The 23,507-nt window shown below is 41.1% G+C and overlaps 1 long non-coding RNA gene across 1 annotated transcript in view; it reads right to left on the bottom strand.

The window, feature by feature from the left end:
• Nucleotides 1-1,650: 1,650 nt before the first annotated feature.
• The window catches only part of LOC138919720 (uncharacterized), a 54,317-nt gene continuing 32,460 nt past the window's right edge, over nucleotides 1,651-23,507 (bottom strand). The window contains exons 2-3 of the long non-coding RNA XR_011430170.1: nucleotides 15,279-15,380; nucleotides 1,651-2,402 (exon numbers count right to left, since the gene is read on the bottom strand). This is a non-coding gene — a long non-coding RNA (uncharacterized lncRNA). The remainder of the gene's footprint in view (nucleotides 2,403-15,278; nucleotides 15,381-23,507) is intronic.

Here is a 23,507-nt window from a genome sequence, read left to right as displayed (position 1 = left end):
AAAACTAAAAGACTGGTGCTCCATGAGAAGAGGCACTAAGAGTGAAATTTTGGAAGACAGAAAACACGTGAATGTATTCCCTAAGCCAGAAAGCTGAGAACAATATGATTTGCACCGAGAAATTCTCAAAAGACTTAGAAATTCACAGCAATGGGTACCTCTAGAAGTCAGGGCTGAACAGGGCGGCCGAAGTAAACAGGATTTGGTTCAAAGTCTATATTTGAGTCATATCCCCGAAGCCCCTCTCAAGACAGTCATGTTCTCCAATTTGCTGCATTTCTCCTAACAAATCTTATAGATCTCTGTGACCCTTTAAACAATGTACATTTATGATTCTTTTTCTTTTTTCTCTGCAAGGAGGGAGGGAAGATGAGAAGAAGGCGTCCTCCATTGACGAGCATATTGAGGGCCACTTTCCCCCTCTTCCTCTCCTCTCTGGGGCTGGCCTTTTCAAGTCCAGCACACACTGTCAGCTCAAGATCCTAAACAAACTCTGCTGCAGTATGAGGAAATTTCACGGTGAGGAGAGTTGAGGGCTGTGGCACATTACTCAGTAGTCTGGCTTCAGCTTAAAGCATTCAAACAGGTCCATTCAAGCCCTCTCTGTCTTCCTCCCTTCTGCCAGGCCACATGCCCCACAGGAGTCCCGACCTACAAGGCTACTGTCCCACTGGTCAGCACAGCTGACTTCTACACCCCTGGCCAAAGCTGAGGTTGTTCCTTTAGCTCCACCTTGGTCCTGGAGGAGAAGGCCCTTTCCCATCCCAGCCCAGGTCTCCCTGTTGAAATCGAAGGCTGCCAAGACACATTCCTCGCCACCTACATGCTGGAATCCCATTTTTTCTCAATCATTTCTGCTTGCCCTTATCAAGACTCCTCTTGCCTGAGCCTACCAAATCTTTCCATTGTCAGAAAGCTCATTCTGGATTAGATATACGCTCATCCTTTCTAGGTATTTTTCCTTCTGCAAAATGGCTTCTTCCCAGCTCTGCCTCAGGCCAGCCCTAGCATGCCAAGTCCTGTTTGGGGCTCTTCTGCTCTCAAACTCTCAAATCTCTCTATTTGCAAGATAAAGACAATGATCTGGCTCTGGGAAGCCTGGTGGACTAAAATCATGGCTCTTTAAACTCTTAGAATCCAGCCTCATTTGCATTTTAATGTGTAAATCTCTGGTAGCTTGCCTGAACCCTAGTCACCATCTTTAGGGGAACAGGGATTTCTAAACAGGGTTCTAGAAGCACAGTTACCTGAAATAGGAACTTTCTGGATATTTTGCTTATGGGGACTCTATCGCTGGATACTTCCTCTTGGGAAATCCTAGATTCTAGTCTCACATCTGGGACTCTAGTCCACACTCTACCAGAGCACCTACAAAACATGTTAAAGATTACTAATCCACGCCTATTTTTTATATTCTTAGCCCTGGAGCAGCTTCCTGGAAATGCTTTCCTGCAGCACTGTGCAGTCATTAAGACTATGCACTGAGGTGTTGAATCCAGACTTAGCTGTGTGACCTTAAGCAAATTACTTACATTCTCAGTTTACTCATCTGGGGATAATACTAGTACTTGTCTCATGCATTTTGGGCGGTTGGGGGGAATTTTTTTTTTCTTTTTTTCTTTCTTTCTATCTTCCTTTTCTTTTTTTTTTGGTGAGGAAGATGGGCCCTGAGATAACATCTGTTGCCAATCTTCCTCTTTTTGCTTGAGGAAAATTGTCACTAAGCTTACATCTGTGCCAAGCTTCCCCTATTTTTTGTATGTGGGGCGCAACCCAAGTATGGCTTGGTGATTGGTTTGTAGGTCTGCACCTGGGATCCGAAACCATGAACCCCAGACCACCGAAGAGGAGCACGCAAACTTACCCACTACGCCACTGGGCTGGCCTCCTCATGCATGTTTTTAATTGGTTAATACATGTATACTTAGAACGGTGCCTGGAACACAGTAAATGCTCAATAAATACTATTATCATAGCCCGTCTTGCCCTTCAAGGAGGACCCAGCCCACCCTCAAGTTCCCCACTCCCTTCTCTGCTGGCCACTGTGTCTAGTGCCGCTGTTGTTGTGTTCATCACCTGTGTCCCCCCACTAGCCAGCAGCCTCCTGAGGACAAGAACTGTATCTTAATCATCTTTATATTCCCCAGTGTTTGGTGCAGAGTCAGTATTTTGTAGGTGTGCAACAACTGTTTGTGGAATTATTATCTTTTGGAGGAGAGATAATAGCAGGCAGTCCTGAGCTTCTCTGCAGAAGGCTTGACTACCTTGATTTTCAGAGACCCGAGAGGAGGTCATCCTTCTGGCCACATCATCTGTGGCACCTGGGAAATTTCCGCATGTGATTTTGACTTCTTCCTCTTCTTCACGGAGGAGTGGTGAAACATCTGCAGGGAAGACGGGGGCTGGAAGATGAAGGGAGAGAAGGAATTGAGTCAATGTGGCTGATCCCAATCAGCAAGGCAGCCAGATCCATTGCTCTGTGGTCTGAGACCTTTTCAAGATGTCGTTTTTCAAGACTTTCCCAGCAAGCACAACCTGCCTCCCCTAAACTTCCCCTAGCATTGTTGTACCACCCCCGAGTCTGCTGACCACAGAGATTTGTTTACAAATACTATGGCAACCCCAGGAGCTCTGGCAAATCTAAAATAGCTTGCCAGCAAATAAAGCACAAGGCTGGAACCATCAAAGCCCTCTGGACTCCCAGCCTTACTGATAGGGTTTAAAGACATCTGTTTTATGTTCCTCAGCAAGCATTGCACCATGATTTTCAGGGCATTTTTCTTCTTCAAAGGTCTCATATCCCTATCCTAAGGGACTTTTAAACAACCAATCCTTCTTGCCAGGAACTGCATTAGGTTTACCTCCAGAGCCTCGCGGAGAGGATTTTCAACTTTCTTTTTGATGTTCTCGTTTTAATGGGACAGTACATCAAATGTGATTTTTCATATGTCCACATCCCCTTCCCTTTACCTGCTTCGTTTGGTTGCAGATTCAGATAAAAGGATTCAAGTTTAAGGAGTGTCTGGGAGGTGATCTCAGGAAAGACTGAAAGAAGAGATGGGAAGTGAGACAGGAAAGAGAAGACAGTGAACAGACAGTGCATGATAGAGCCCCTTTCTGCTGTGAATAACTGAAGTGTAGACCCTTTTGGGAACATGAGGAATCAGTTAAAACATGTGCCTCAAAGTTACCAAACCCAAAGGGTGTGGAAGCTGAAGGATTTATACAACAACTTTCATCAGTCATTGGTTGAGGACTGCTGGGTGCGGGAGATGGGACTAATCCTCCAATGCTTCTCACCTGCTGAAAGAAAACCCTAGGCTGTGAGACGTGTGATACTACAAGGGTAAGGCTAGAGGGGACATGGACAGGGCACCAAGAGTGACCCCTTGATATCCCCCCTTGACCCTATGCCCAAGGTTGGGGGATGCCTCCCTTTGTCCTTGTGTATTTTTGTCTTTCTTATCCCAGACAGAATGGCTGTTGGCAATATACACACGAGATTTGTCCTTGGCAGCAGTTCCTTTTGGACTGTGAGTCACATCTGATTATATGTGCAGCACCCACATGGGGCTAGAAAGAGGATTAGGTCTTACAAGTCATCCACACCACGTACTTCTACCCTTTATTTCAAAGCTCTTCAGATAGTTGAAGGTGGCTATCTCGCCCTGCCACGTCTTTGCTTCTCCAGGCTGAATATCCCCAGATCCCTTTTAAATTTAATACAGTAACACCATCTGGTGTTTGTACAAGGCTTTACTTCCTTATGAATCACAGAACAGGGTCATATTGCAGTTGCCATTCACTCTGAGTCATCCCATGTCTTCCCCGTCCCTCCATTTCTGCTATTTTCTATAAGTTTAGATCTTGTTGGTATAGGGAGGCATGGTTAAATTGCCTGCAACCTAGGTAAATGTGACCTATTTTATTGTCAAAACCTGTGAAGGATCTGATATTTTAACCTCCTTGCAAGCAAACAATCTAGGTTGCCACAGTTTCATGGATGCTGGCAGAAGACACAAGATTCCTGGGTCAGAGACAAGGACTTTATTATTCATGGCATTGCAAACAGCAGACACATCAGAATATCTGTGCCAGTTCCCCAAGTCCAAATTCACACAAGGCAGTGAGAAGAAGGCCAAGTGACACTTGCACATTCAGTGGGTTGCTTCAGAGGAGAGTTTAAGGAACCTGAATCTTTTATAATGGCCGACAAGCAAACCTGCCTAGCCTTAGCTCCAGTGGGAGGCTTCTTTTTATACCAGACCCTAGGCAAACTTATCTTCTGCTCTAGAAGGAGATTCTATCTTGATCTTCCAAGCTGTTTGCCATATAAACATCTTTGAGAAGATAGCCCAAAAGAAAGGTGAGTTAGTATCTTTGCTCATTAGACATGCTGAAACTGAGAATTGGATAATTGTCTCTCAACTTTTATGTAACACGTAGGTGAGTGTAGGTGAGTACATTAATTTTTTTTTCTTTTTTTGAGGAAGATTGGCCCTGAGCTAACATCTGTTGCCAATCCTCCTCTTTTTGCCTGACAAAGATTGCCACTGAGGTAACATCTGTGCCAATCTTTCTCTATTTTTTATGTGGGATGTCTCCACAGCATGGCTGAGGAGTGGTGGTAGGTCCATACCGGGGATCTGAACCTGTGGATCCCAGGCTGCCAAATTGGAGCGTGTGAACTCAACCGCTACGCCACCGAACCAGCCCCCAAGTACATTAATTTTCACAAAAAGAACTGTAATTGACTTCCATTCTAATTTTGGAGGTGCTTCATTGGAATTTTGGGAAATGACATCTTTTATTTTAGCTTTTGGTTTCTAGCCACCAGTATCTCTCTCAAGTCCCTTAAGGAAGGAAATACAGAAACACTTAAAATATAATAGTGGAGTTCCTACATAAATAAACACTGAGTTTTAAAAAAAGTAAGTGAAGGATTGCAGAACTTCTACTGTGAGCTACAGTGAAGTGATATGGACCAAAATTATCCTCCCACCTGAAACAAAATTCCAGACAAAATATATGAAATGATGGTTTTCAAGACATTGAACATTAGGTGATGAACAACAATGAACACTAAAAGATGAGAAACAAGTGAGGTGAGTCCTACAATTCTCCCAGCTTACTGACCAGAGAAAGTTTCCAGGAAGTGGAACAGAAAGGAAAAACTGAGGCAGAGACAGCACCATTTCTGAGTTGAAGAGACAGAGCTGAGAGTCTGAGGAGACCAAAGTGCCTGGAGTCTGCTTGAGAGAGTACTGGAAAGAATAGGGCTACACAGAGAGCTCTTGAGATCTGCAGGTGATCCACCACCAATCTTTAGTTGAGTGCTGAGTAACAGTTCTGTATGAGGAAACAAACCAAGGCAGGGGGAAAAAATAGCCAATGAGATTAGAGAAACAATACCCAAAGATGATACAATGCCAAAAATAAAAACATTTCTTGGTTCCACAAATCAGAGAAGAAAACTTCATAATTCATGGTTATCAGGTAGCATACACTCAAAAGAGTTTTACCTTGATAGTGGAGGAAAATTAGCCCAAGACTAAAAACTGTTCTGGTCTTGTCTTACAAAACCTAAAAGCAAGACCCAAAACGATTGTATTGTTAGACTATTAAACTTAATGACACTATAATAGAAACTATTCAAAATGAAAAACAGAAAAAAGGCTGATAAAAAGATCAACAGAGCATCAGTGACATGTGGGACAACTTCAAGTGGCCTAATGTACGTGCAGTTGGATTGCTGAAGCAGGAAGAGGAAATAAGAATAACAATAGTGGTAGAAATAATAGTCAAAAACTTAATGAAGACTAAACTCACAGATCTAAGAAATTCAACAAAATCCACATACAAGAAGTATGAAGAAAACTAACTAAAGAACGTCATAATGAGATGGCGTAAAACCCCTGATAAAGAGAAAATCTTAAAAGCATGTAGGGAGGTCATTATGTGACCTTCATGGCCTATTATTAAGGTCGTTATGTGCAAAAGATCAACGATAAGAATTATAACAGACTTCTAGTGAAAAGAAAGCAAGTCAGAAGGGACTAGAGCAACATATGCAAAGTACTGAAATAGAACTCTACACCCAACAAAAATATCTTTTTTAAAAATGTGAAACATTGTAATTTTGATTTGTATTTCCCTAATAATTAGTGATGTTGAATATCTTTTCATGTGCCTGTTGGCTATCTGTATATCTTCTTTGGAGAAATGTCTGTTCATATCCTCTGCCCATTTTTTGATCGGGTTGTTTGCATTTTTGTTGTTAAGTTGTATGAGTTCTCTATATATTTTGGAAATTAATCCCTTCTTGGATATATGATTTGCAAATATTTTCTCCCACTTGGTGGGTTGTCTTTTCATTTTGTTTATGGTTTCCTTTGCCTGCAGAAGCTTTTTAGTCTGAGTTTTCAATTCTGTTCCACTAATCTGTGTGTCTGTTTTTGTGCCAGTACCATGCTGTTTTGATTACCATAGCTTTGTAGTATATTTTGAAGTCAGAGATTGTGATGCCTCCAGCTTTGTTCTTTTTTCTCAGGATTGTTTTGGCTATTTTATAAAGAGAACACATTAGTGGTTACCTGAGGGGAAGGGGTTTAAGGGTGGACAAAAGAGGTAAAGGGGCACTTATGTATGGTGACAGATAAAAATTAAATTTCTGGTGGTGAGCATGATGCATTTTATACAAAAATTGATAAATAATAATGTACACGTAAAATTATACAATGTTATAAACCTTTATGATTTCAATAAAATAATTGGGAAAAAAATGTGAAACAAAGATTTTTTGTCAGTGATATGAAAGCTGAAAGAATACATAATCTGAAGACCTTCACTATAAGAAATATCAAATGAAATAATTCAGGCAGATAGAAAATTACACGATATGGAAATCTGGATGGGCAGATGAAAAGAAAGAGCACTAGAAAGTGTAATTATATAAATATAAGTAAAATGTTTTTCCTTGTTACTTAAATCTCTTTGAATGATAATCAACTTTAAAGAAAAAATGTATTGTGAGGTATATAATGTAGGTAAAAGTGAAATGTACAACAATAATATCACAATGGTCAGGAGGAAGAAATGAAAGTACACTGTAATAAGGCTCTAATACTGTATACACAGTGATGTAATATCACCTGAAGGTATATCGTGATAAATAAAGATGTTTGCTGTAAACCATAAAGCAACCACTTAAAAGTACAACAGAGTTATAGCTAATTATCCAAAACTAGAGATAAAATAGAATCATAAAAAAATACTTAGTCCAGGGGGCTGGCCCCGTGGCCGAGTGGTTAAGTTTGCGCACTCTGCTGCAGGCGGCCCAGTGTTTCGTTGGCTGGAATCCTGGGTGCAGACATGGCAGTGCTCATCAAACCACGCTGAGGCAGCATCCCACATGCCACAACTAGAAGGACCCACAATGAAGAATATACAACTATGTACCGGGGGGCTTTGGGGAGAAAAAGGAAAAAATAAAATCTTTAAAAAAAAATATTTAGTCCAAAAGAAGAGCATACTATGGTCTGAATGTGTCCTCCCAAATTCATTTGTTGAAATCCTGTTCCTAAATTGATGGTTTGAGGAGGTTATTAGGTCATGTGGGCAGAGACCTTACAAATGGGATTAGTGGCTTACAAAAAAGACTCCAAAGATATCCCTATCCATCTCTACCATGTGAGGATACAACAAGAAGTCTGCAGCTGGGAAGAGGGTCTTCACTCAACTATGCAGCCACCCTGATTTCCAACTTCCAGCCTCTAGGACAGTGAGAAATAAATTTCTGTTACTTATAAGCTACCCAGTCTGTGGTATTTTGTTATAACAGCCCAAATGAACTGAGACAGGGCACCAAAGAAGAAAAGGAGAACAAACAACAGACGAGACAAATTGCAAACTCAGAGCAAAGGGAAGATTTATACTCAACTATATCAATAGTCATATTAAAGGTAAATAGCCTAAACACTCTAATTAAAAGGAATGGCAAAAAATAAAAAATAAAAAGAACATGCAGCCTATCATAAACCTACTTTAAACATAAGAAACAAATAAGTTAAAAGTAAAAGGATGGTGTGATCCCCCAAAGATATCGATGTCCTAATCTCTGGAACCTGTAAATATGTTACTTTACATGGCAAAAGGGATCTTGATGATGTGATTAAGTTAAGGACCTTGAGATGAGATTATCCAAATGGGACCAAAGTAATCCCAGCGGTCCTCATAAGAGAGAGGCAAGAGGATCAGAGTTAGAGAAACTCAGGTGACAGTGGAAGCAGAGATAATTAAGGAGATGTAGTGATGCTCTGCTTTTGACTTTAAAGATAGAGGAAGGGGCCATGAGCCAAGGCATCTAGAAGTTAGAAAAGGCAAGGAAGTAGATTCTTCCTTACAGTCTCCAGAAGGAACAAACCATGATGACATCTTGACTTTAGCCCAGTGAGACTCATTTTGGATTTCTGACCTCCAAAACTATAAGATAATAAATTTGTGTTAAGTCATCAAGTTTGTAGTGATTTGTTACAGCAGCAACAGGAAACTAATACAGACTGAAAAAGATATGCCATGTAGCACTAATCAAATTAAAGTTAGTGTGATTATTTTAATATCAGATAGTGGATTTTAGAGTAAAGAATATTGCTAGGGATAGAGAAGCTCATTACATAATGATAAAGGAGTCAATTCTTCTAGAGGACATAAAAATTCCAAAAATGTGTGTATTTAATAACAGAGCTTCAAAATGCATGAAACAAAAGCTGATGGAACTTCAGGAGAAATTTTCCAAATCCATAATTATAATTGCAGATTTCAGTGTCTATCTCTCAATAATTGATAAGAAAAGTAGACAGAAAATCAGTTAAGATACAGACATCTTGAACAACACTATCAACCTAATTGATATTTCTAGAACACTCCACACAACAACAGAATACATATTCTTTTCAAGTGCACACAGAACAACAACCATACTCTGGGCAATAAATCAAATCTGTGTCAATTTAAGAAGATTCATATCTTACAAAGTATTTCTCCCACCACATGGGATTAAGTTAGAAATCAGTAACAGCAAGATATCTGGAAAATCCCCAAATATTGGAAACTAAATAATATGCTTGTTTTTTAACAGCTTTCTTTAGGTATAACTGATAAAAATTGTGTATATTCAAGATATATAAATAATACATTTCTAAATAACCCATGGGTCAAAAAAGAAATCAAAGTGAAATTAGAAAGTATTTTAAATTGAAAAAAAGAAAACATATCAAAATGTGTGGGATGCAGCTAAAGCAGTACTTAAAGAGAAATGCATAGCAATAACTACATACCCATGTTAGAAAGAAGAAAGTTCTCTAATGAATGACTTCGTCTTTTACCTTAAGAAATTTAAAAAACAGAAAGAAATTAAACCAAAGTAAAGCAGAAGGAAGGAGGTAATAAATATCAGAGCGAAAAAAACAAAGAATAGAAAACAGAAAAACAATAGAGAAATCAATGAAATCAATGCTTGCTTGAGAAGATCAATAAAATTGAAAAAATTCTGCCTCTAGGCAAAATTATTATGGAAAAAAACAGAGAAAACAAAAATTAACAATATTAGGAATGACAGAAGTGAGTGCACCTTAAATTCTACAGATATTAAAAGAATAATAAGAAAATAATCTAAGCAACTTTATGCCAATAAATTTAACAACTTAGATAAAATGGACCAATTCTTTGAAAGATACAAACTAATAAAGTTCACTCAACATAAAAGAATTTCAAAATAATTATACTGAGTGAAATAAGACAGACAAAATAGAGTACATATGTATGATTTGTGGGGACCTGGAAATGGCCACCCCAAGATATGTCTCTTTGGCATCAGGATTATTTGAGGCTAATTGCTTTTGATAAACTGGGACAGGGAAGGAGGCTCTGGAGGAATGGAACTTGCCCTTTGTTAGGACACATTTACATTTGTAAGGTGAATCTCTATCTGTAAAAGGTGCCTCCCTCTCTGCACCAGGAAGAAGAAAGGAGATGATCTTCTCTCTAGAAACTCTTAATCAATGCCAAAGGCAAGGACTAAATCTGCATTTTATTGTGCTTGTCTGGTAACCTCCCGTAACTGACTTCCCTCCCCCTCCCAACTTTGGCATTTCTTTAAGGATTAAGCATCTTTCCTTAGGCTAGGAACTCATTGCTGCGCTTACCTCTGACCACCCAGCTCCAGACAATAGACTTGCCTCCTGCTACGCCCACTGAGATAGCAGACCCACTACCTGCTGTGTCCATCAAGCGCTGTGCCAACAAGACAATCTTGTGACTATTGTGGGAGGGACATTTCCATCATATGTGAAACACCCTGTTTGGGGGTATATAACCACTCTGTGCACCCCACTTCTTCGGTGCCCTTTCTTCCTTCAGGAAGAGAGGCCCTGGGCCATGGTTCCTCACAAAGCTTTGTTTAATTTTCTCTTGCTATTCTGTCTCATGTGAATTTAACTCGTTCTCTGGCCAGACAAACCCACATTTGGGAAGAGGAAATGTCTTCCTCCCCTACAGTTTCCATTTACATAAATTTCTAGAAGATGAAAACAAAACTAATATGAGAGAAAGCAGATCAGTGGTTGCCTGGGAAGGGGTAGGGAACAGGGGGCAGGAAGAAGAAAGAGGGATGGATTACAAAAGGCCAAGAGAAAACTTTTGGAGGTGATGAATATGCTCATCATCTTGATTGTAGTGATGATTTCATGGGTGTACATATGTCTAGACTTATCAAACTGTACACTTTAAGTATGTGCAACTTATTTTGTGTCAACTGGTGAACCAGTTTTATCAACAAAACTGGGTTTGTTTGTTTTTTCAATTTGAAGGATTGCTCTATACATCTCAATTCAATCTACCTGTTTTTTTTTTTGTTTTTTTTTTTTAAAGATTTTATTTTTTCCTTTTTCTCCCCAAAGCCCCCTGGTACATAGTTGTATATTCTTCGTTGTGGGTCCTTCTAGTTGTGGCATGTGGGACGCTGCCTCAGCGTGGTTTGATGAGCAGTGCCATGTCCGCGCCCAGGATTTGAACCAACAAAACACTGGGCCGCCTGCAGCGGAGTGCGCGAACTTAACCACTCGGACACGGGGCCAGCCCCTCAATCTACCTGTTTTTAAAGTTTGAATCTGGAAGACCATCCTGCTATAATAAAAACAAGCCCACTTGAAGCAAGGAGGTATGTGCCTATCATATGCCTATTTATGCACAGTACACAGAGTTCTGTTCTGAAGAGAAAACAAGGAGGGAAGCTGGGATGGAGAGAGAGGGAAAGCGTGGGCAGCAAGCCTTGTTGGAAGCTACCAGAAGTGCTACTAACACAAAAAACCACTTCACTTGCCCACCCTCTCCCCAGGCAACACACAGGGTACAAAGTAAGTTAAGTCACTTTTCTTTACTCCTGGCCTGACGTAAATATTCACTGGCCTGAAGCAGGAGGGCTTGTTCCAACTAGCTTGCTAGTTACACCATCCTGGCCAGGCCACACGCTTGCTGGGCGGCAAGCTTTTTTCCAAGTCGCTCTGTCCTGGCTAAGCCCCCAAGGGCATTGCTCAGGACCTTGCTATAGGCAAGCCAAAGATTTGCATTTTTTTAGCTGGGGGACTCCACTGAGGGGATCAGTTCTGGTGTCTGGAGCACACAGTGTTTTGTTTGATCTATTAAGGAAAGTGATGTTGTAACTCATTTGCAACTGATTTGATTTTACTCCAAAAGTATTTCCCTCCAGCCTAGACTTGGCTTAGATGTCCTGGAAATCAGTAGAACTGTATGTGGGTAAAAAGTAAAGAGGTCCAATGGCAGTGGGCAAGGAGAAAAGAACTCAAGGTCTCTCTGCATAAGAATAGTTTAATTACTTTAGCAGTCACGCCCCCCTCCGCTCTAGTGAGCGGTGGCATTTCCTTCCACTGGGGTGAGGAACGGAGCTGCTGGGAATGCCGCTGGGGCTCTCAGAAATGCCACTGCGGTTGCCATTGGCAATGCTTTATTGTGCAATGCCCTTTCTCAGGAAGATGAATACAAGCTGTACATACCAAGTGTCAGTCAAACACTCAGCAACCACCGGTCTCATTAAGTAGAAACTGAAAGGACCCCAAGGAAAAATGAATGTGACTGAATCTGGTGTTCAAGGGAGAAAGGAGCAAGGGAAAGAAACTTCCTTTAATGCGGGGGCCACTTCCAGGCAAAAAACCTGAAGCCCAGTGCAGTCCACATCCCTTCCTCCCAAGGGCAAAAGCCATTTTAAATTTCATCTCTTTGTCAACCTGTTTCTCCATTAAACCCCTCATTTGGGAGCCACAGGCAGAAAGATTTGCCATAGGTGAAAGTCTCCTGTGATGGACAGGACAGCACTTGTTTCTCCTAGAATGGAAGATGCATCTATGGAAAGAATGGTGCACCAGGGTCTTTCTAATCTAGGTCTGCCTTGTAGAGGAGGAAAAATCATTTTCCTTCCACCCTTCTGAGTTCTTAGCTAAGACTCCTGTAATAAAAGACAGATTAACAAGAGAAAAACAAATAAAAGCTTATTAACATGTATACCTCGTGTACACATGGAAACTACCCAAGGAAAATGAGTAATTTAAAGAGGTGGCTTTAGAATTCAGGATTAAATATAATCTTAATAGGAAAAGGGGGGAGGGAGTGTAGGCCTCTCCCGGGGAGAGGAAATGATTTGGGGGAAAGATGAAAAGACCCTTAGAAGAATAGATCAGGGGTGCAATAGTTTGTGACAAGGTTTGTCTGGGTGTGGTATTGACTTCTAGTCTCCTTGCCCATGATAAGAGTCAATTGTCCCTGGTTGATTTAACTCCCGGCTTGGGGATTGATGACAACTGAGTTCCTTTTGGAGGATGTCTTCTGACAGACAGGGGAGATCAAAGAAAGCCTCTTCCTGCAGCTTGTGTTTTTCAAATGCCTACAGCTCAAAAGAATCAATATACCAAAGGAGCATATTTCGGGGTGGCATGCACTGAACTCCTACAGTCACATTTTGGGGTGTCACATTCTGCTGCCCTTCCACCTCGCCTTAGATGTGAAACCTCATGCAAGTCGCTTTACTTCTCTGGGACTCTTTCTCCACCTGCAAATGAGAAGCTTGCACTCCGATTTTCAAGCTTTAAGCTTCTATAATCAAATATATAATAATAAAATCCACTCCTGGTTGCTCTCTGGAACTCTGAGCTCTTAGGAATCAGTCAGAATTCAGCAGAAAATAAACGTCATCTGCTAAGGAGAGCAATTCTACTTCGATTTGTTTTTGCTGCATTTTACCTTTTGTAGTATGCTTGGCACGTACTGACAAATGAAACAATCGATCTGACCTTCAAGGAGCCAAAATTGTAAGAGCAGAAATGATTTAATAAGAAAAACTTTTCTTGGCTCTGTGCTCAAAAAACTCCTTTCTGTATACTGTGATCAAGTCACCTTTGAGATTTCAGACTGTTAGTGGAAAGAAATAAATTCCTATTTTGGGTGTTTCATACAGCACCCAGTACTTGGCCCTGCACCAATTATCTTAAAGTTTACTATTATTGCTTGGATTTATCTGGTCTTAATTCCTTATAAGAACATAAGCCAACATACATATATGTATGATATATATGGCAAACTGTCACTCATCCAGCGTCACGGATGTTCTACCACTCAATGTTGTCAGTTGCACACCACAGAACCAGCCCTGAAGAGGAATGTCTTTCTTCAAGGATATCACTGTGGGAGGGATTTCTCACCTGTGACTTCGTGATCAGGGACATTATCCACATTATAGCACCAGACTTCTGCTGTTGCCTCTTGAGAAAATCAAGTCAGTTAGAACATCAGTTAACCTTTTCTTTTTTATTTATTTTTTTCCTGTTTTATTGAGATATAATTGACAGATAACATTATCTAAGTTTGAGGTGTACAATGTAATGATTTGCTATGTGTATTGTAGGGGTCTGGAATTGGCCACCCCAAGATATGTCTCTTTGGCATCTGGATTATTTGAGGCTAATTGCTTTCGATAAACTGGGACAGGGAAGGAGGCTCTGAGGAATGGAACTTGCCCTTTGTTAGGGCACTTACATTTGTAAGGTAAATCTCTATCTGTAAAAGGTGCCTCCCTCTCTGCACCAGGAAGAAGAAAGGAGATGATCTTCTCTCTAGAAACTCTTAATCAATGCCAAAGACAAGGACTTAAATCTGCATTTTGTTGTGCTTGTCTGGTAACCTCCTGTAACTGACTTCCCTCCCACTCCCAACTTTGGCATTTCTTTAAGGTAAGCATCTTTCCTTAGGCTAGGAACTGATTGCTGTGCTCACCTGTGACCACCCAGCTCCAGACAATAGACTTGCCTCCTGCTATGCCCACCGATATAGCAGACCACTACCTGCTGTGTCCATCAAGCACTGTGCCGACAGGGCAATCTTGTGACTATTGTGGGAGGGACATTTCAATCCTATGTGAAATATCCTGTTTGGGGGTATATAACCACTCTGTGCACCCCACTTCTTCGGTGCCCTTTCTTTCTTCAGGAAGAGAGGCCCCGGGCCATGGTTCCTCATAAAGCTTTGTTTAATTTTCTCTTGCTATTCTGTCTCATGTGAATTTAATTCATTCTCCGGCCAGACTAACCCACATTTTGGATAGAGGAAAAGTCTTCCTCCCCTACAACATATAAGAGAGAACATATAGTATTTGTCTTTCTCTGTCTGACTTATTTCATTTAGCATAATGCCCTCAGGGTCCATCCATGTTGTCATGAGTGACGGAATTTCCTTCCCTTTTTGTGGCTGAATAATATTTCATTGCATACATACACCACATTTTCTTTATCCATTCATTCATCGATGGGCATTTAGATTGTTTCCACGTCTTGGCTATTGTAAATAACGGTGTAATGAACATGACAGTGCAGCCATCTCTTCAGGATAGTGATTTTGTTTCCTTTGGATATATACATAGAAGTGGGATTGCCGGATCATATGGCAGCTGTATTTTCAATTTCTTGGGAAACATGCTGTTTTCCGTAGTGGCTGCACCAATTTACATTCCCACCAATATACCTGCTTGATGATGAAAGGTGTCACTTTGGATAGAATACAAGGTGACGTGAAGCATGTAGAGAAATTGGAAGTAGTGACATGCAGGGAGGAGGAAGGAAGCATGTGTAGCAGGCGGCTCTGTGCCAGAATCAAACCCTCAGCCCACCCTTGATTTCAGCCGTAGCTGCAGAGGACAGATCTGGAGGGCTCAGACTCACCTTGCACTAGTGGTGCCTCACCTCGTGCACACTGCATAGTCTTTCTGTATTAGAGTCTTTCTGCATTCTGCCCGCGGCCTTCATAGTACAGGCAAGTGCAGCCTGTGTGGAAGAAAATAATCCATAAATGAAAATTTGGGTGAGTTTATTCTGAGCTAAAATGTGAGCACCATGGCCCAGGGCCTTTCTTCCAGAAGGAAGAAAGGGCACCAAAGAAGTGGGGTGTACAGAGTGGTTGTATACCCCCAAAGAGGATGTTTCACATATGATTGAAATGTCCCTTTTACAATAGTCACAAGACTGCTCTGTCGGCACAGTGATTGATGGACACAGCAGGTAGGTCTACTGTCTAGGTGGACACGACAGGGTGGCAGGTCTGTTGTCTCAAGCTGGGTGGTCACAGGTGAGCTGGGTGATCAAAGGTAAGCACAGCAATCAGTTCCTAGCCTAAGGAAAGATGCTTATCCCTAAGGAAATGCCAATGTTGGGGGAAGTTGCACCTTTATCTTAAGGGCCTTTGTTCTTGCCATGGTAAATGTTTAAAGCAGACATACGATGCGAGCTCGATGGCCAAATCAGGCCCTTTTGGGGAAAAAAAAAAAAAGTCAGGCCGAATTAGGTTTACACCAAATGGCTTCCTCATATACTCCAATATATCCTATTGCTTGCCATTTCTATTTGTCACCTGTAAGAGCAGGAAGCTTATGCCCCCCAAGGGAAACCTTCAGCCAGTTCAGCATAGGGTACAGTGGGGAGGATAAATACTCCAGCCAGCCCTTCTTCAGGCAGACAGTCTGACAGGCATTCTGTATGCTTCTCAGGGGTCCCAACAGAATCAAGCACTGCTGTCCACAGCAGTAACTGTGAGTATGCATCCTTATGTTGGCTTTTCCTCCTTCCCTGTCTTTCTGTCCCCGTTCCCTTACTCCTGCCCCTTAAGCAAGGAGGTGTACCCACAGATGACTCAAGTGCATGGGTCAGACCCTGCCTTAGGGGGAACTCAAACTAACACGACCTGCCTCAGGAGTTGAATCCATCAACCAGGAGCTCCATCACAGGATTTTGCCTGCATCATGTACGAGAGGAGTGAAAGAAAGAAAAAAAGAGATGCTAGAACTGCCCTGAGAATTGGGAGTCAAAGTTTGACACTAGGGAAATGGGCAGGGGGCCAGGAAATAGAAACGCGGGAACAACTTAGTTCTTGCAGACAGCAGGCACCTGAGCTGGGGCTGAACTCAATGGACTGGATATGACGTGACCTTACATATAGCCATTTAAAGGTGCTGTCCAGCACTGGACAGTGGAATCAAGTGCTTATTGAAGATAGAGGACAGTCTCCCATAGGCTAACATGATCTCAACTCTCAGGAACCTGACCGGGGAACCAGACAGCCAGTCCAGGGCAAGGGGGACAGATCATGGGACAGTCAGTAAGATGGAGCAAATCAGGTGTAAGACAGTGCAGACTTGGCTATAAATGACTGGTATAAAGGATAGCTAAGGATGAAGAAATGCAGCGCCAACAGGAAAAGCACAAAGATGCAAGACCGGAGACAGCATCAAGAGAGGATAACACAGACGCTGGAAAAATCCATGTGAGCATCACTTTCTTGGTGACTTTTAATAAGCAATCGAAATGCATCACAGACCCTGTAGACTGCTCCCTCTTGGTGGAGCTCTGTTAAATATGTTTTTCTCATGAATGATAGGTTCGATTCCTATAAACGCAGGCTCCTAAATTCATCTCCCAACCCTATTTTTGCATCAGAGAGGAGAGTCTTGTCGCCCAGCCTGACTTGGATCTCCAGTGGCACACCCATGCCCCGAGCATTGTTGTATCTAACTTAGTCCCCAAATTCCAGGCTCTCTTCTCCTTCAGGTGAGCCCTCTTAGCTTTCACCAACATGCCTGGTCCTGCTTTAGGCTGGATGACTTCTGGCCTCAGGCAGAAAGACTTTAAAGAGATTTAGTTCAGGAAATTGCATTGCCCCACCCAAGCCCATAAGCAGATCCGTGTTTTGTGGGAGCTTGAAGTGTGTACAATTTCAGGAGTTCTATTTAGGAAAAATAATACAAAATTAGGTACAGGGCCTGGGAAGCTTCCTGACCAGGTTAAAATGCCTGAGACTTAGTCTTCATTAACTTCATAATAAGCCTACCCCTGCTCAAGCAGAAAACACAACAGTTTCAATTTCTCTCTTTTCTTCATCCCCCAGATAGAATCTATCAGTAGGTCCTGTGACTTTATATCCAAAAGATACCCCATTTATGCCCACAATTCTGTATTTCTACTGCTACCTCCTACTTCAAGCTGCAGGCACCCCTCCATCTCCTTACTGGCCACCAATTTTGTTCTCCATAGTTAATTTTCCACACAGACAATTCTTTTAAAAAAATTAATTTGATATGTCACTTACTTACTTAAACTCTCCAAAGTTTTTCAATTGCTCCTAAAATGAGGCAAATCCACTACTACAGCCAATAACACTCTCTATCACTGACCCTTGGTTATTTCTCCAGCTCATTTTGTTCCACTCCCTCTCTTCCTTTTCTCTCTCTCCTCCTTGGTCTTTTTTCCTTTCCTTTTTCCTCGTGCTGTTCCATCCATCTGGAATGCTCTGACCCACGACTGACTGCTTCTTGTCACTCAGGTATCAATTCCAAGGTCTCCTCTGGTATTAGTTTTCTGTTGCTGCTGTAATAAATGACCACAACTTAGTGGTTCAAACAATGCAAACATACAAAAGGTTTACAATTCTAGAAGTCAGAAGTCCAAAATGGGTCTCACTGGGCTAAAATCAAGGTGTTGGCAGGGCTGTGATCCTTCTAGAGGCCCTAGGGGAGAATACATTTCCTTGACTTTTCCAGCATCTAGAAGGCTCTCTCATCCCCTGGCTTATGGCCTCTTTACTCCATCTTCAAAGCCAGCAATGGTGAGTCAAGTCCTTCTTATATGATATCGCTCTGACCTCTTCTGCTTCCCTTTCCCTTTTAAGAACATTTGTGATTACATTGGGTTCATCCAGATAATGCCGGACAATCTCCCTATCTTAATGCCATCTACAATCTTAACTCCTCTTTGCTATTTAAGGTAACATAATCACAGGTTCTGGATATTAGGCCAGGGACATCTTGGGGCACCAATATCCTGTGTACCACGTGTCCTTGGGCTCCCAGACCACCTGATCTAACATAGCCAACAGTCCTTACCACCACCCCAGTGACTCTTGACTCTCTTCAGATCACTTAACATTTTCTGAAATCATTACACCCAACTTTTTTACTGTCTCTCCTTTGAAAGTGGGCTCCATAAGGGCAGGGCCTTTTCTGGCTCATCACTGCTGTGCCAGAGTGCTTAGCTCAGCATATAATAGGGACTCCATAAGTACAGAATGAATGATCAAATGAAAGAAAGAATTAGAAAAATGAGGCTTGCATTCAATAATAAAAAATAATAATAACTAGCAAATAAACACTTCATATACATCTTCTTACATAAAATTTACAGCCATTTCATGGCTTAGGTCTTAGGATCAGAGCTAGATTGGAATCCAGACTCCTTGACTCAAAGCTGTGTAACCTTCAGCAGGTTACTTAACCTCACTAAGCCTCAATTTCCTCATCAACAAAATGAGTATAATAATAGCACTTATCTCAGAATTGTTATGAAAATTAAATGAGATGTTTAAAGTGCTTGACACACTGCCTTGCACAGCTAGCTATTTTTATTATAATTCCCTCTTTGCAGATGAGGGAAGCTCAGGCCCAGATAATAACAAATAGAGCTGGGAATCTCATCTTGAGCTGTTTGTTGACAAAATCAAAGTAATTTTAGCTACTATTTGTCCACACTGTCCTGCTGGAATAATGGTCCAGGATTTGACCCATGGAAGTGGGCAGAGTTTGTCTTCATGACTGTAGGGATGATTCAACAGAAATCAAAAACAGTGTCTTCAGTTTGGAACAGTTTGTGGAAAATATCAAATGCATAAGGAGCCAATAGAAAATGAAGTCAGTAACTGAGCTACAACAATCCCAAGAAACCTCGAGAAGACAAATCTGAGACAATTAAAGACAAAGTCCTGGAGACATTAATATGCAGGAGGAAAGAGTCCTTTACAGGAAAACTCTGACTTTACTCATGGGTGGGGAAGAAGCTGAGAAGGGCAGTCAAGCAATCCAGACTCTGTTCTTGTCCTATCATCTCACCATCTGGAACCGCCATGCCATTAGAAGTCATACTACACCCTCCAGACTGAACTTTTTCCCAGGATATGTGATTCAGTCTGACACTTCAGTGTCTGCCTCATCCTGGAGGTCAGGGCCTCCAGCCCCTGATTCTAGTACCAGAATCCTGGCTATGATTGATGACAACCCTAATAACACAATTGTTCCGCTACTAATCCTTTAATTTCTTGGGTTATGAACAAGTGCTATACAAATGCAGAAACAAGATCTCAACACAGACTACTTTGCCATTCATTAAAGGCCAAGTGTCTCCTATTGTTTCCTCCTTTTCTGAAAGGTATTATTTCTCAGAAAAATATCTGATGACATCATTATAAAGAAGAAGGAAAATAGAGCTGTATAGGAGCAGAGCTTCTTATTGTATTGAAGTTACATTGGTATCAATTCAAACTAGACTGCTATAAATTTAAGATGTTAATCATAAAGAAAATATCTTAAAAGATACATAAAAAGAAATGAGAAGGGAATTAAAGCAGTTTGTTACAAAAAATCAACTAAACCCAGAAGTAGGCAATAATAGAGGAAATGAGGGATGAAAAAGGTATAACACACACAGAAAACAAATAGCAAAATGATGGAAATAGATCCTTCCTTATCAATAATTACATTAAATGTAAGCATATTAAACTCTAATCAAAAGGCAAAGATTTGAAGAATGGACAAAATAACATGATCCAACTCTATGCTGTCTACAAGAGACTCATTTTAAATCCAAAAACATGAAGAGGTTGAGAGCAAAAGGATGGAAACAGATATTCCATGCAAATAATACCCAAAAGAGAACTAGAGTAGCTAGTCTAATATCTGACAAACAGACTTTAAATCAAAACTGTTACAAGAGACAAGAAAAGACATTATATTCTTATAAAAGAGTCAATTCATCAAAATGATAGAAAAATTATAAACATATGCACCAAATAACAGGACCCAAAATATATGAAGCAAACATTGACAGAACAGAGGAAGAAATAGACAATTCTACAATAATAGTTGGAGATTGCAATACACCACTTTCAATAATAGATAGAACAGCTAGACAAAAGATCACCAAGGAAACGGAGGACTTGAATAACACTATAAACCAACCAGACCTAACAAACATCTATGGAACACTCCACCCAACGAGACCAGAATACATGTTCTTCTCAAGTACTCATGGAATATTCTCTAGGATAAACCATTGTTAGGCAAATAATAATAAGAAGAAGAAGATTCAATACATTTTTTAAAAGATTGAAATCATACAAATCATCATCTCTTAGCACAATGGAATGAAGCTAGAAATCAATAATGGAAGGAGAACTGGAAAATTCAAAAGTATGTGGAAATCCAGTGATGCACTCTTAAACAACCAATGAATCAAAGAATAAACTACAAAGGAAATTAGAAAATATTTTGAGATGGATGAAAATGAAAACACAACCTGCCAAAACTTATGGAATGCAGTAAAAGCAGTGCTCAGAGGGAAATTTATACTCATAGATGCGTACATTAAAAAATAAAAAACAGGGGCTGGCCCCGTGGCCGAGTGGTTGAGTTCGCACGCTCTGCTGCAGGCGGCCCAGTGTTTCGTTGGTTCGAATCCTGGGCGCGGACATGGCACTGCTCATCAAACCACGCTGAGGCAGCGTCCCACATGCCACAACTAGAAGGACCCACAACGAAGAATATACAGCTATGTACTGGGGGGGCTTTGGGGAGAAAAAGGAAAAAATAAAATAAAATCTTTAAAAAAAAAAAAAGAAAAAACAAAATCTCAAGTCAATAATCTAACTTTACACCTTGAGAAGCTAGAAAAAAAGAGAGTAAACTAAACCAAAAACTAGCCAAGCAAGGAATTAATAAAGATTAGAGAAGAAATAGATGCAATGGAGAATAGAGAAAAACAATGAAAGCAATGAAAATCAATGAAAGTTGGTTCTTCGAAAAGATCAACAAAATTGACAAACTGTTAGTTACACTGACCCGTGAAAAAGAGAAAAGACTCTCACCCTTCCTTTCATAGCCCAAAGAAACATGGATTAAAAGTAACACCAAAGATCAAAGTGTAGCTTGGAGGGAAACCATATACTTGTCTCTGATAAAAGGTGTTTTAGTTTGGCTTTTCCCCAAAAGCAGACCCTGAGTCAGGTATTTGTATACAGATGGGTTATAAAGAAAATGACCCCAGGAAATACAAGTGAAGATGTGGGGAACTGAGAAAAAGGAAAGAAGACAGGCCAGTAAAGGAGGAGCGATGGCATTGATCAGGTGACTTTTATGGGCTTTTGAGGCTAAATGTTCTGAGACCTTCTGAGAAATTGTGTGGAATGCACCTCAGAATTGTCCCACTGGAGGACAGGAAGATTAGGACATTGAGAGTATCAACTCCTCCACACAGGGGTAGGTGAACTCAGGTGGGTTGAAAGGGTATAGGGAATGCTATCAGCAGCATCTGCTACAGTCACCCTTAATAGTTCCCAGATCTGCTCATGCCCCACCCCACTTACACTCTTTTAATGATGTTTAAGGGTGAAAGCTGGAGTCCCTGCTGCTCCTGCTAGGAAGGTTAATGGGGAAAGCTGAAGTCCCTTTAGCTTCAACTAAACTAAAAGTAGCTGCTTTTATTATCTCCTTCCCCTCTCACTCATTCTAGTTTTGTCTCACACTCAACCAGAACTTTTGCTATCTGTATTGCTTTCCCATGGGGTAACGTGGACTTTCATCTCTGAGGTATCTAAATCCCTGGTTTCCTTAACCTTGTCAGTCCCTAGTTACTGAAAGTGCCCTCCTATCAATCACAGAATCATTGGCAGTTCCCTGATGGATCCACTGAGTTCTAGACTATGCCTATTGTTAGGCTCTCATGATTAGATGATTAGACTCTCATGATTATCAAGGTTGATTACCCCCACCAATATGTTAACTTTTTTTTTAGCCCAAGAGACTATTGACATGAGATTCCATAAATGGCCCAGCAACGGTCATATTTTAGGTTCAATGGAACACTAATTGTGTCCCCTGGTAGAAGTGATACTGCCCTAGGGATCAGAACCTTTAATTCTGAAGACTCTAAAGTTGTAGGAATAAGAAATAAAAATTTCCTGATTGAGGCAGTGATGGTGAAGTTGAGAAGACTCAGTTCATCTTCCACCCCTTGGTTCCACCCTTGTATTTTAACTACCAAAGACGAAGCAGCATATTAGAGTCTGTTGGGGACACAGCACCATGTAACACACCTTGACCCTTAAAATGTTATTCCCCAAGCTGGAGCCTGATCTGTGTCTTTAAGAGGACATTCCAACTTTTTATTTTGCTGGCAACTTCCAGGTGATACAATATATGGTAGAACCAATGTATTCTCTCGCCATTGCCCATTGTCACACCTCCTCTTGGTAAAATAAATGCCTAGGTCCTTTGGTCTAAGGCAACATTAGGCAGGATCCTATATCAGTAAATCAGAAATTCTACCTTCGGTTAGTGGTGCTGGCCAAGACATTGTGGGCAGAGATGGCAAACCTGTATGTGGAATATTTAGCAACATCAAGTAGGAAAATTACTTTTCCTCTAAGGTGGGAGGAGTCCAATGTAATCAACTTGCCACCAAGTAGCTGGTGGGTCTCCTTGAATGATAGTAACAGACCAAGTGCTAAACACAACCACAGCCTGAGTTCGTTTCCCAGTCAGGGAACTATACCACCTGTCAGTTGTCATACTGTGGCAGCTGTGTGTTGTTGTGATGCTGAAAGCTGTGCCAACAGTATTTCAAATACCAGCAGGGTCACCCATGGTGGGCAGGTTTCAGCGGAGCTTCTGGACTAAGACAGACTAGGAAAAAGGACTTGGCCTACTATTTCTGAAAAATCTTGCCCAGGAAACCCCGCAAATAGCAGCAGATCATTGTCTGATACAGTGCTGGAAGATTAAAGGATAGTGCAAAAAAAGACCAGGCAAGGTTCCCCTCTGCTATGCACAGTGCTGCTAGGAGTCGGAATCAACTCGA

The sequence above is a fragment of the Equus caballus genome, chromosome 21 (assembly GCF_041296265.1).
Source record: "Equus caballus isolate H_3958 breed thoroughbred chromosome 21, TB-T2T, whole genome shotgun sequence".
In the NCBI taxonomy this organism is placed as follows: domain Eukaryota; kingdom Metazoa; phylum Chordata; class Mammalia; order Perissodactyla; family Equidae; genus Equus; species Equus caballus.
This window is presented reverse-complemented; position numbering and strand designations above follow the sequence as displayed.